We start from the raw sequence: 12,267 nt of genomic DNA, 5'->3' as shown, positions 1-12,267 counted from the left end.
ATGGGCTATCCTCAAGTCAAATCAGAAGCAACGATGTTCGTAATGTTGTCTTACTCGTGGTCCATCCCTCGAGCATACACTATTACATCTTTTGGTCTGACCAATGCTATCACCGTGTTCACATGATGGTGGAAGTACAGTGATATGGAAATTCCGATGAGTTGCTATTGGGCCCATTAGCAGCATCTTGTCTCCCCCATGATTCGTGTTAAACTAAGCGAGTGTTGGAAACTTTGTGAACAATGCCTTCATGTTCCGTTCATGAAGCATATGTTTGGATGAAAGAAGTGACTTCCTCTCATTCATGTGCATTCGATGCAAGTTGCCGCCGTGAATTTGAGAGTTAGTTTTGCTTCCTTTGGAATCGTCCCAAGTCAGTCATGCATGTGCAAAGTATACTATGGTTTGGTAGATTAATTACCTCCACTCCATATGAATTCCGTAGCCCACCAAGCCACTGATTGACTTGTTCTAGGTAAAGAAATCTAATTTAAGTGCACAAGACTTCGATATCCTCGATGATGGTTCCCCACCTGAACTCGGTAGTATTTTATTATAAGACTACTATGTGGTCATGCTTGTTTGGGACAGCGTGTTCACATGTGTTTTTAGCAGAACCAGCTCATGTTTTGGAGCATGCTACCGTAGTCTATTTCCCGAGAATCCTGCAATGTCATCTCGTCGACTAGTGTTGCAAACTTTCATTTTTTTTCTCTCTGGACTTGATGAGTCTGGAATATCCTGACACCAACCAGATCTGAATCTCAGGCAGATATGATGGTTGGACCTTTTCCCAGGAATTATAATGTTGGTCTTTCTAAACCGGTAAGGTGGATGTCATGGCCAACACACCCAGCTGGAAGACCTATCATTGTAGTATCTTGATTGAAGAAGTTGGCCACCTCCCCATAAGGATTTCGTAGGATTTACTCTAGTAGTTATTCCTTATGGATTCTTGTGCTCCCGAAGTCCGACCTTTTACTTGATGTTCTAGATACCAAACCATATCTATAAATGGTTTACGCTACCACATCAAGGAGAACATTAGAAGCAGAGTGCTAAATGTCTCTCGGTCGAACATCCAGATTTCGTTTCCTTGGCATCGCTAAGGTGAAATCTGAGAAAGTGTTGTCCTCCTTTGTATCTGCATTGACCATCACTATTCACCACGGCAGTAGGATGTGTTGCCAGGATCCTCGGCACGGATGTTGGTAGAACCTTGATGAATATGGAAATGCTCAAGTTCTCGAGAGCACGCACAAGCAAAATCATCCCTTGTGTTGTCTTCAACAAGGTAGTCCACATCATCCATGCTAGTCGGAGTATGCCATTATTTCGAACCCCTTCCAACGATCGATTGTGATTACCTCAGGCTGGTATAAAGAGTTTCAATGATCTTTGTATCAAAAGTAATTCTTTTTGCCACTTAAGGGAATATTTTTGCGAGTCACCTTCTTTAAGATGTCCCATTATGGTATCATGGCAATTATCTCCTCGCTACTTTGAAACCATGCACCATCATCTTAAGCGTGGAATTGTTGCCTACCAAATTTGAACCTTTATCATCCGCTTCTTTCCATCACCCTTGATGTGTGTTTCGTGTCTCCGCTCAAGAGATGTTTTATATCTCACTCCATGAGTTGATCTTGAGTTGCTCGATCTTTGAGAAGATCGTTTCCTGTAGAGTTTCCTTCTGCCGTCATCGTGTTGGATGAAGAGCTCAGACGCAAAGACGTCAAGATCAATTGGAGAAATGAATCAACATCTTCGAGGAGGGCAATCGGATCATGAAGATGGTGTTAGCTTTGTGTCCCCTCTGTCTTCTTACCTCACGTCTTGAATCTCGGGGCGAGATTCTTGTTTAGTGGGGGTGATTGTCACAGCCCTAGAATTTGATTGCAACTAGTTTCATAAGCATCCATGCATCATGTCTATATTTGTTTGAAATTTGAAATGGGGATGACAAGCCCTAGCACTAAATGAAATGCAATTAGGATCAAAATAAAAATCTTTTCAATGATCCTGAAATGCCCTTCTAAAATGTTCATCATCTTTGCCTTGGTCCATAACCTCTGCCAAAAATGGTGCTCACTTTTCTAGGACACTTTGGATCTTTGAGTTAAATCTTAAAGTATTTGCATTTGGACATTTAAATGCTATAACTATTTTTAAATGTCCAAATAATCTTGGAAGTATTTTTGCGCTGTTGGAATTAATTTCAGAGGTGCCCATAAATATTTTCAGCATTTTATAAAATGGTTTAGTATTTTACTAAATCAAAACAAAACAGAATAAATAGAAAACAGAAATGGAAAAGAGAGAGAGAGAGGAAACCTTACCTGTGCAGCCCACCTGGAGCCGAAGTGGCCGGCCCAGCCCACCTGGCGACTTGCCAGTCACCTTCAACCTCTGCCAGTAGGCAGAGGGAGAGACTTCGCACGCGGCCGAGCGCGCCACCTCCTGCTTCGCGCTGGCTAGCCTTCCCCAATTCCACCTGCACGCGCAGGAGATGAGGGTGGCCCCCTCTCACTTTCCCCTCCTTCCTCTGCTTCGCCCCCTCCTTTGGCCTCTCCTCCTCGCGCCGCCGAGCACACCCGAGACCACCGACGCCGTTCGCCGCGCTCACCGCCACCCCCTCACCTCTCCGACGCGGCCCCGAGCTCCGTCGTGCCTCCCTCGTCCTCCACTTCGTCTCACGCGACCGGAAGAGCCCTACGCGTCGCTATCATCGTCATCATCACCGACGGCCACCGGAGATCGCCACCGCCGATTCGACACCTCCGAGCATCCCCGAGCCCGCTAACCATCCCTACGGCACCGATGTGAGCTCCGCCACCGTTTTCCCCTTACCCTGTGGTCTGTCTGTCGCCGTAGCCGTCGCCCCCTTGCAGACCGTAGCACGCCGCCGCCTGAGCTCGCCGTCAACGCAGCTCCGGTGACCATTTGGTCACCCCGGCAACTCCAACGCGTTCGCGGCGTCCCGTAGAGCGTTCCTAGCGCAAGCAACCGCCCGTTTGCAGGCTGTAGCAGCTAACCCGTGGCCACCCGAACTCCGGCGGCCGCAACCGAGCTCGCCGCCGTCGACCCCGGCCACCCCAGGCCCAACCACGGCCACCAACGGACGCGACGTTGCGCCAGCTACTCGTAGAGCCCAACCCCGCCTCCTCTCGTCGCCGGAATCGCCGAAACGAGCGACGCCGCCGCGTCTGTTTGTCACCGGCGGTTAGCCGCCGACGTGGCCACTTAGTTAAAGGCTAATCACCCGCTAATTAGCCTCCCAAGGCACTAACAGTGGGCCCCGTCCCTTAATTAACCACAGGACTTAGATTTAACTTAATCTCGGTGGCCCCACGTGTCATCTTTGACCGTGCTGACATGGCCGTTGACTGGGTCCACACGTCAGCGACCCTAACCAGCACTCTGACACTGACAAGTGGGACCCACTGGTCAGGTTTGACCTGGACCACCGAGTTGACCTAATGACGTCATATTGACATCATGCTGACACAGTAATATGTTTTCTGGATTTTAAATAAATCAGAAATGATTTATTTAATTCAGAAAATATCCAAAACTTCTAAAATTCATAGAAATTCAACCGCAGCTCCAAATGAAATAATTTATATATGAAAAATTATCAGAAAAATTCAAGGAATCCATCTGTACCATTTTCATGCATGTTTGAGCAAGTTAACCTCACTGTTTAGGATGAAACATGATTAGGGAAAATTTCATAATAGGTTTGGAGTTGGAATTTGATATAGTTTTGAATTCCACTTCAATTAAAATGATTTTATGTTGCATTAGCCCAAATCACAACATATTGCCATGTCATGATCATGCATCATATTGTTGCATTGCATTGATTGTATTCTTCCTTGTTTGCCGGTAAGTGCCCCCTCTCAGTAGACGTTGTTTCCGACGACGTGATCGATGACACCGATGAAGAGCTATACTATCTTCAGAAGTGCCAGGCAAGCAAAACCCCCTTGTTCATTCCAATATAATCCCACTCTCTCTCGCTCCTGCTCTCTTTTACTGCATTAGGACAACAGCGATTCAACTGTTACATGCTGCGGTAGCTGAACCCTTTCCTCTGCATGACCTGTCATTGCCACAGTAAATAGATGAAACCCACTAGCATGAGTAGGAGTTGCTTGAGCCCTGATGTGCCTACTCATTCATGTTGTTTGTCATGCCTGCTACTGCTTAGAGTTGAGTCAGGTCTGATTCATCGGGGATGAATTGGAATGGTGTTGAACATGTCCTACTGTGTCTGAGCTAAGTGTGTGAACATGATTTGGTAAAGGTAGCGGTGAGAGGCCATGTACGAGTACATGGTGGGTTGTCTCATTGCAGCCGTCCTCAGGAACTGAGTTCTGTGTTTGTGATCCATGAACAGTTACTACCACACATTGGGTTCTGGTAACTCGGCCCCTCTCAGCTTATTAATCAACTCGATCTCTGTCCAGGAGTTGCAACTAGTTTCTGGTGCTTGTAGGTAGTGTTATTAGTCTACCAAGTGGCACCCGGTACAGGTGGGCTTGGGACAGACTAGGCACAGTGGCACGGTGTACCAAGTGGCACCCGAATGGTGGGCTTGGGAACCCTGCACACATCGTTTGGGGCCGTGAGCGACACCCCGGCCGGATCTCCTTGCGGATGGAACCCGAATAGGCGATAAACCTGGACTAGAGACTTGTTGGTTAGTCAGGTCGTGGCCGACTCCCTCTCCCATCTTCCGCTTGAAGGTTGCCGAGGTACATGACGTGTACAGGGCGATAAGTGGCGAGAGCGTGTGTGAAGAAGTACACCCCTGCAGGGTTATCATTATCTATTCGAATAGCTGGATTCCTCGGATATGGAAACTTGGACCCCTTGCATAGTTCATAGACAAGCGAAAGTGGATACTTTAAAATGCGCAAGATAAGTGTGAGTGCTATGGATGGCGTTCTCGCAAGGAGACGGGAGTGGATCCATAGTGGAGTATTGATATGGTGAATATGTGGACTCGTGTGCGCCACCTCAAAAGAGTTACTTGCAGTCGTAGTTCAGGGTAGTCACCGAGTCAAAGCTGGCTTGCTGCAGTTAAACTCCACCACCCCCTTTGTTGATAACCGATGCATATGTAGTTAGTTCTGATGTAAGTCTTGCTGGGTACATTTGTACTCACGTTTGCTTATTTTATGTTTTGCAGAGAGACTTCAGTCTCGCTAGTAGTTCCACGTGGACTTCGACGTTTAGCTTGATACCTCAGCTACGATCTTGTGCCCTCGGCAGGATCTGGTAGATAGTCAGGCTTCTCAGCCTTCTTCATTTGTAGTTGTCTGTACTCAGACAAGTTAAGCTTCCGCATGTGCTTGTTTCTTGTATGCTCTGTATGTTGGGTCATGAGACCCATGTTTGTAATATCTCGCTCCTCGGAGCCTAAGGAATAAATACTTGAGTCGTAGAGTTATGTTGTGATGCCATGTTGTATTTACACATGTCGAGCATATTGTGTGTATGATTGAAATGCTTGGTATGTGTGGGATCCAACAACCTAGTTGTTTATCCTTGGTAGCCTCTCTTATGGGGAAATGTAGTCTTGTGCTTCCATGAGCCATAGTAGTCCGCTACAGCCCGGTTCACTGGAGTCCTGCTAGCCCAGCACTACTGCTCAGGACACTTGACTGGCCGGCATGTGTTTCACTTCGTTCCTGTGTCTGTCCCTTCGGGGAAATGTCACGCAGTGACATCCGGAGTCCTGCCTAGCCTGCTACAGCCCGGGTTACCGGAGTCCAGTTAGCCCAGTGCTACAGCCCGGATTCACACGCTGCTGACCGACATGCTCGAAGTTGATTCATGTATGCCTGTCCCCATGGGTTAGTGCCGCTTTGGGTTCACGACTAGCCATGTCGGCCCGGGTTCTCTGTCATATGGATGCTAGCGACACTGTCATATACGTGAGCCAAAAGACGCAAATGGTCCCGGGCCCTGGTAAGGCGACACCCGTGGGCATACCGTGCGTGAGGCCGCAAAGTGATATGAGGTGTTACCAGCTAGATCAATGTGACTTGGAATCGGGGTCCTGACATCGGAGCTCTCCAGGAGCGTTTGCAGATCTTCCCCGCAGTGTGCTGGATGCCGCGGAGTTTTACCGGGCTAAGGAGGGGAGCTTAACGGAGAAGTTGTTCTGGTCTCAATATACTGGGACTGAACACCCCGTGTCCTTGAGCGACCAGCTGAAGCAGTTGGTCGAACTTCACAAGGTGACCAAACAGGCCATGAGGGGCCTAATAGTCCGGATGTGGCCTGGCGAGCCCCTGTCCGGCAGCTACTTTGGTCTGGTGAGGCGGCTGGTGGAAGCCTGCCCACGGCTTGAGGTCATCAAGCGGTCCGTCTGCATCGAAGGTGCACGCAGGGCTTTTGCCCAGGCGAAGGTGCACTGGGCGAAGCTGGACGCCATGAAGCTTGTGAAGGAGGGGCTGCCGGAGGGCAAGGAGCATCGCTGCCCCAAGAATTACTATGAGAGCATCCTGAAGGGTTCCCGCTTAGTGGCAGATGAGTGTGCCAAGGATGTAATCTTTGAATGAACATGCCCATGTGATCCTGTAATATGAAACGAGTTCTTTTGAGCCATGCGACGCTTTCTTAATTTAAAATATTACCTTCTGTGCGGCCGTTTATAAAATCTGAGAGTTGGCCAGTCATCGGCTTCTGCCCCCATGTAACTAGTACTGGGGTGTTTGGGGTGAATCTGAACACTCTTTACCCCAATTTTGGGTCCGTCAAGGGAGGTGCTCAGTGCAACGAACCAGGCAATCGGACTATAATGCTTTATCACTCTCACTTAGCCATAGAAGTCTATGATTTTAAATTTTTGGCGAAGCCCCTTGTCGGGGATATACCCCGCGGTGTAAACCTGCCGGAAGTATAACCCGGCCGGACTTGGCGGTTTACTTGAGGCCCGGCTGAGACTTGACGATTCACTGGTGACCCATTTGGACCTGGCGGTTTATGATTCATTGGTAATCCGGCAGGCGGGTCAGAGGAGCGACAAGACTCGGTGGCCCAACGGGCGGTTCATGAAGGCCGGTTCATACTATGGTGGGCCGGTTTAAGAGGAAAGGCATGAGGAATATTTGTCTACAAAGAGTTAAGACCTGGACTTGTATCCGGTTTGTATTAGAGATAGACTAGTCCTAATCCTAATAGGACTCCACATGTAAACCTCCCCTTCAACATATATAAGGAGGGGCAGGGCTCCTCAAAGGGGGACAAGATTGACAAGTTCCACAAGTCGGACGAGTTAGGTTTAGACAATAGCTCTCGAGATAGAGCACTCTTGTAACCGTGGTCATCTTCATCAATATCAATGAAGCAGGATGTAGGCTTTTACCTCCACCGTGAGGGGCCGAACCTGGGTAAAACATCGCGTCTCTCGTCCCTCTCAACCCCTCTCAAGCTACCACATAGATGCGTTGGCCTAGCGACTAAGTCCTGACACTAAGGACATCTGCCGTGACAATTCCACGACAGTTGGCGCCCACCGTGGGGCCTGCGCATGATGGTGTTGAGTTCTTGGAGGGATCGCTTCTAGGGTTTCGAGAAATTCGCAAAATTTCCGGATGAAGAAGAACCAGTTTGGAAGGAGCTGGATCAGCTTCAAGTCATTAATCCAGTCATAGGAAAGCTATGTGTGAAGCTACGTGTGAAGAAAATTGCAGTTACAAGCAGCGGATCAGCTTTTGACTTTTGATGGGTTTGGTGATCCGAAACTTCACACAAGATTATCCGTCCACAGTATCTACAGGTTTGACCGAGTCTAGGAAGAGGATTGGTCCAAGCAACTACGACCCGGAGAAGGACGGGGACTTGAATTAATCGCAATCGTGGTCTCTGCCTCCGCGGGCAGCCGTGACTGCGCCCCGAGCCACCCGGTTTGCCTCAACTGTCGATCCGCCGACTGATCTAAGTTGTAGCCTCGCTAGCGGAGCTTTCAATTCCTAGTCGTACAGACGTAACGTCACGCGTATACCTGACCGACTGGCTGATGCTGCTCCTCCACTTATGATCCACTTCCATCAAACAAAAATCTGCTGGCGTGAAGACAACAGTGACTTATTATCATAAGGTGACCGTGGAGAGCCGCCTCATCCCTGTAGTGAGTCGCCACGCCTGGGGTTACGGCTGCAACCTCGCCACTGCCCCGAGCCACCCTGTGGAGCCGCGTGGTGCCTCCGCCGCCGTTTCACCCTTGCAGAGAGCCGACCGGCGCCGACCGACCTTGAGCTGCTACTGAAAACCGCCGCGGCCGTAACAATCAGGTGCTATTTTTCTAAAACTCTTTTTTGGTGTAATTACATAATGTCAAAAGATTTTCTCGAGGTATGCTATTGTATACACAAGTCAATTACCTCATGATTAAAGTATGATCCGGTCCCCGCGCGCTGTCATTGGAGGTCGCGTCTATATCCACACTATATCAAATGGCTTATCAGATGTGCGCAAATCGCCGCCTCAATGGTCCGGTCTACATCAACTCACCGGGCCGCGCCTGTAGCCGGTTCATTCGACCATACCCGCGCCGGTTCAACCGTCCGCGCCCACGGCCGACCCGTCTGTCCGCGCGGCTTACAATGCCATGGCCGACTCACGCGTCCGCTCTGTCATTTAAATATCATGGTTGACTCTGATATCTATATCAACAAATCAGAACCGCCCCTGCGGTCTTGAGCCGCCGGGGGCATGTTCAGCCGCCTCGGTCGCGATAAACGGATCATCCGTCGTCCGAACAAATCAGGTGACATCTATCTAAGTCTATTTTTGACATATATTGTTTTTGTAAAAGGAACAATTACGTTGGTTTTGCATATTGTTATATGCAGGACAATTATTCGCCACAACATTGGTGTTACACCATGCATATGGAGCGCGCACCAGCGTCATTACATACTGGCTTTTGACCATTCCGCACTGCTCAACGGACGCGCACAAACCGCCTGTGGTCCGGTTTACATCAACACGCGGCCGGTTCTCCACCTACGCCGGTTCACAATACCTGCAGGCGGCTCTCCGTCCGTGCCGGTTTACAACTCCCGCGGCCGACTCTCCCGTCCGTGCTGACCTACTACACCGCGGCCGACTCATCTGGCTGTGCCGTCTCTGAAGCTGCGGCCGTCTTTGTCGTCCGTCTCTCGTGGCCTGGTCTACATCAACATACCAGGCCGCACCTGTCTGCATGAGCTGTTTATTGGGCGCACAAGTCGCCGCCACTACAGTTTTGATTAACTTCAAATCGCCAGTTGGAAGGAACCATTGGCCGAGTTGCTGACACGGCTCATATGTGATCATTTACAACCTGCCGCAGTCACCTCAACCTTCTATGGATTCACATTGTGCTATCAACGCCAATGATATACAAGTTATGCCGGTTTATATCATGGTCAAATATGGAGAGTCTCAAGACAACTCCTCGAGTCACCTTTGAAACTTGGGGGCTACGATGACATGACTCAGCGAATGTTGCCAGTTTTAGCAAATTTAAGAACCCCAGGACGATGGAGGGAAGGATAACCCGGTCCCGGAAGCTATTGTTATATTGATGAAAGTTTAAAGGCCGTCAGAAAATTTCCGGCTTAGAAAGTATATGACAGTTATAAAATCCCGGCTCGATGAAGAAGTTCCAGGTCATCAGAAATGACTCCGGTTTAGAATCCGGCTCAAGAGACATCTTTCTCCCACAAAGCTCTGAAGCGCTCAAATCCGGTTTAACAATGTCTGGTTCAAAAAGGAATTAACTTCTCGCAAGTTCGAGTTTAAAGGCCGTCAGAAAATTTCCGGCTGAAAATGAAGATTCCGGTTTAAAATCTGGTTCAAGTGAAAGATATCTCCCACAAAGCTTTGAAGCTCTCAATATCCGGTTTAACATCCGATTCAAGAAGGATTTATCTCTTGCAAAAAATTAAAAATTGCCGAAGAGGACCTGCTGCCATGATGCGCGGTTCAAACATGGGTATCCCGCCTTACTGGCCTGACATATTATTGATCACATGGGGGCGTCTGCTTCATAAAGCGGGGTCTCTGTTCTTTTACATCATGCGTGGTTACACGGAGTTGTTCTGTTTTAAAGCGGCCTCCGGTTTACCCCTTGAAATTTTATAAACATCACTTGGGGGCTTGGTCGTGTCCGAACCAATGCAATACCTCTTGATAGGCGAGAGCCACCAGATCACTTGGGGACTTGGACACGTCTGAACCAGTCATGCCTCTTGATCGGCCTAAGGCCACAGAATCACTTGGGGGCTTGGTCGAACCCGAACCATTGCCATGCCACTTGATCGGCATAAATGCCACGGTTTCATTTGGGGACCTGGCTGACTTGAACCATAGCTACACCTATCGGGAGCTTGGTCGTGTCTGACCATGGTAACGCCATCTGATCAGCTCAAATAAGCCTCTTTTTGCAAATGGTTTTATCATTGCCTTTGCTTCAATATTTTCCTTGATAACTGTTTCTTTTATTTTTGTTGCGTTTTTAAACCGACAAAGTTTTAAACCGGCCCAAACAGTCAATTACAAATTGACGGAACACGGTCAAATCTTAATCCGGAGACTATCTGCCCGGTTTGATTTTCTGTTACCATCCTATTATGGAGTAAACCGGTGTTTATCACAGCCCGACACGGTTTTATCATAAACCGGCACAATATGGAAGGAGTTATCAGTACTCAAGATTGGGGTTATCACCTTTACTACAAAAAGTTGGTAAAACCAACAATGTGATTCAATGTCACAGGTATGATCTGTTTCATATTTGATTATTCTTAAGGGCAGCCTTGGTTATAAACCCGGGTTATATGTTGGGCATTATGACCCGTCCGGCAGTAAACCGCCAGGACACTTTAAACTTGTTTTATGCAGAAACAGGTTTGTTAAACCGGCCTGGCTTTGGACTATAAGTCGCCAATATATATATTTGGATTGCGCCATTGGAATCATGCGCTTATAAATCATTGGGTCATATCCTATATACTTAAGAAGTTCATCCCCACTACTTGATTTATCTCAACATGCAAAGTAGACACGTCAGCATCCAATCACAGCTAGCCACGTCACACATCATGAAGTCCCACACAGCCCACCTCCAGAGGTCATTTACTCAGAAAAAAAAATCTGTCTCAATCATTCCCCACGCGGCCATGCCCTGGTCAGACCAGGAGAATCCTGTGATTTTTTCTACTCCGACTCCTCCTCCTCTAGCCGCGAGCCTCCCTCGCCGGTGGTCAGCCACCTCCTTATCTGATTCCTCCGCCGCGGACCACGGATGGCCAGATCTGCAGCTCATGGGTTGAACCCCTGCACTGCAATCCCCCTTGCACTGGCTCCACCTTTCTCTTCCTCTTCCACTTCCTCTTTCTCTTCCTCTTCCCCTTCCTCTTCCACTTCCTCTTTTAATTGCCAACCAGTCCGGCCTCCCGGCCCCATCTTCTTGGTTCACCTAAGAAATCTTCCACCTGTTCAAGTCGCCGGCTCCAAGGCTGCCATCCACGCCAAATCGGTGGCCGCTAGCACTGCGCCCAACAGCCACTGCTCGGCTCCTTGCACCTGCCGCTGCTCGACGGATCCGAGGGGGGCGAGAAGGACAGGGCATGTGGCAGCTGTGAGGGAAAGAGAAGCAGGTTACCATGGGGGCGTGTGGGACAAATCTCTAATGTACCAGGTTAGTCCAAATTACACTCTCGCCGACTCCAATCCTCATCTATTGTCTTGCTGGTTTGCCACTGATCTAGGTATATAAGATGCCATTTTTCATACGTTTGTTGCTTTGTTCATACATGAGTGAATGCATCCACTGCTATGGAACCATGTACATAATTTTTTTTGCATTCCTCTGAATTCCATTGACTCGAGTGAATGCATGCACCCAAATCTGAACATTATTTTTATTGATTTGCACATACACCTACAAATCTTTATCCTGTTGGACTCATTGAAAACACACAGTTCTTAAGATTCCTGTATATCTCATTTAGACTTGAGGTGGCTACTTCTTATTATTCTCCATGTATCAGTTCCCTCGATGATACAGTTTATTTATTATTGTATTACCTTCAGATCTAATGGTTACAACTTTTATTGTCCTGTGTTTCAAGGTTCAACATAAGCATCTGGTGGATTGGTAAAATATGCCTGAGTTTCTTTTTTGACTTTTCAGGATCCTTGCTTGCTGGCATGCACATCAATTATTAGCCAAAATTTAATACTAAAGTGGGTGAAGTTTCT

This window comes from Triticum urartu, chromosome 6 (assembly GCF_003073215.2).
Source record: "Triticum urartu cultivar G1812 chromosome 6, Tu2.1, whole genome shotgun sequence".
NCBI lineage: Eukaryota > Viridiplantae > Streptophyta > Magnoliopsida > Poales > Poaceae > Triticum > Triticum urartu.
The sequence above is the reverse complement of the archived record's forward strand: the minus strand, read 5'-3'. Positions refer to the sequence as shown.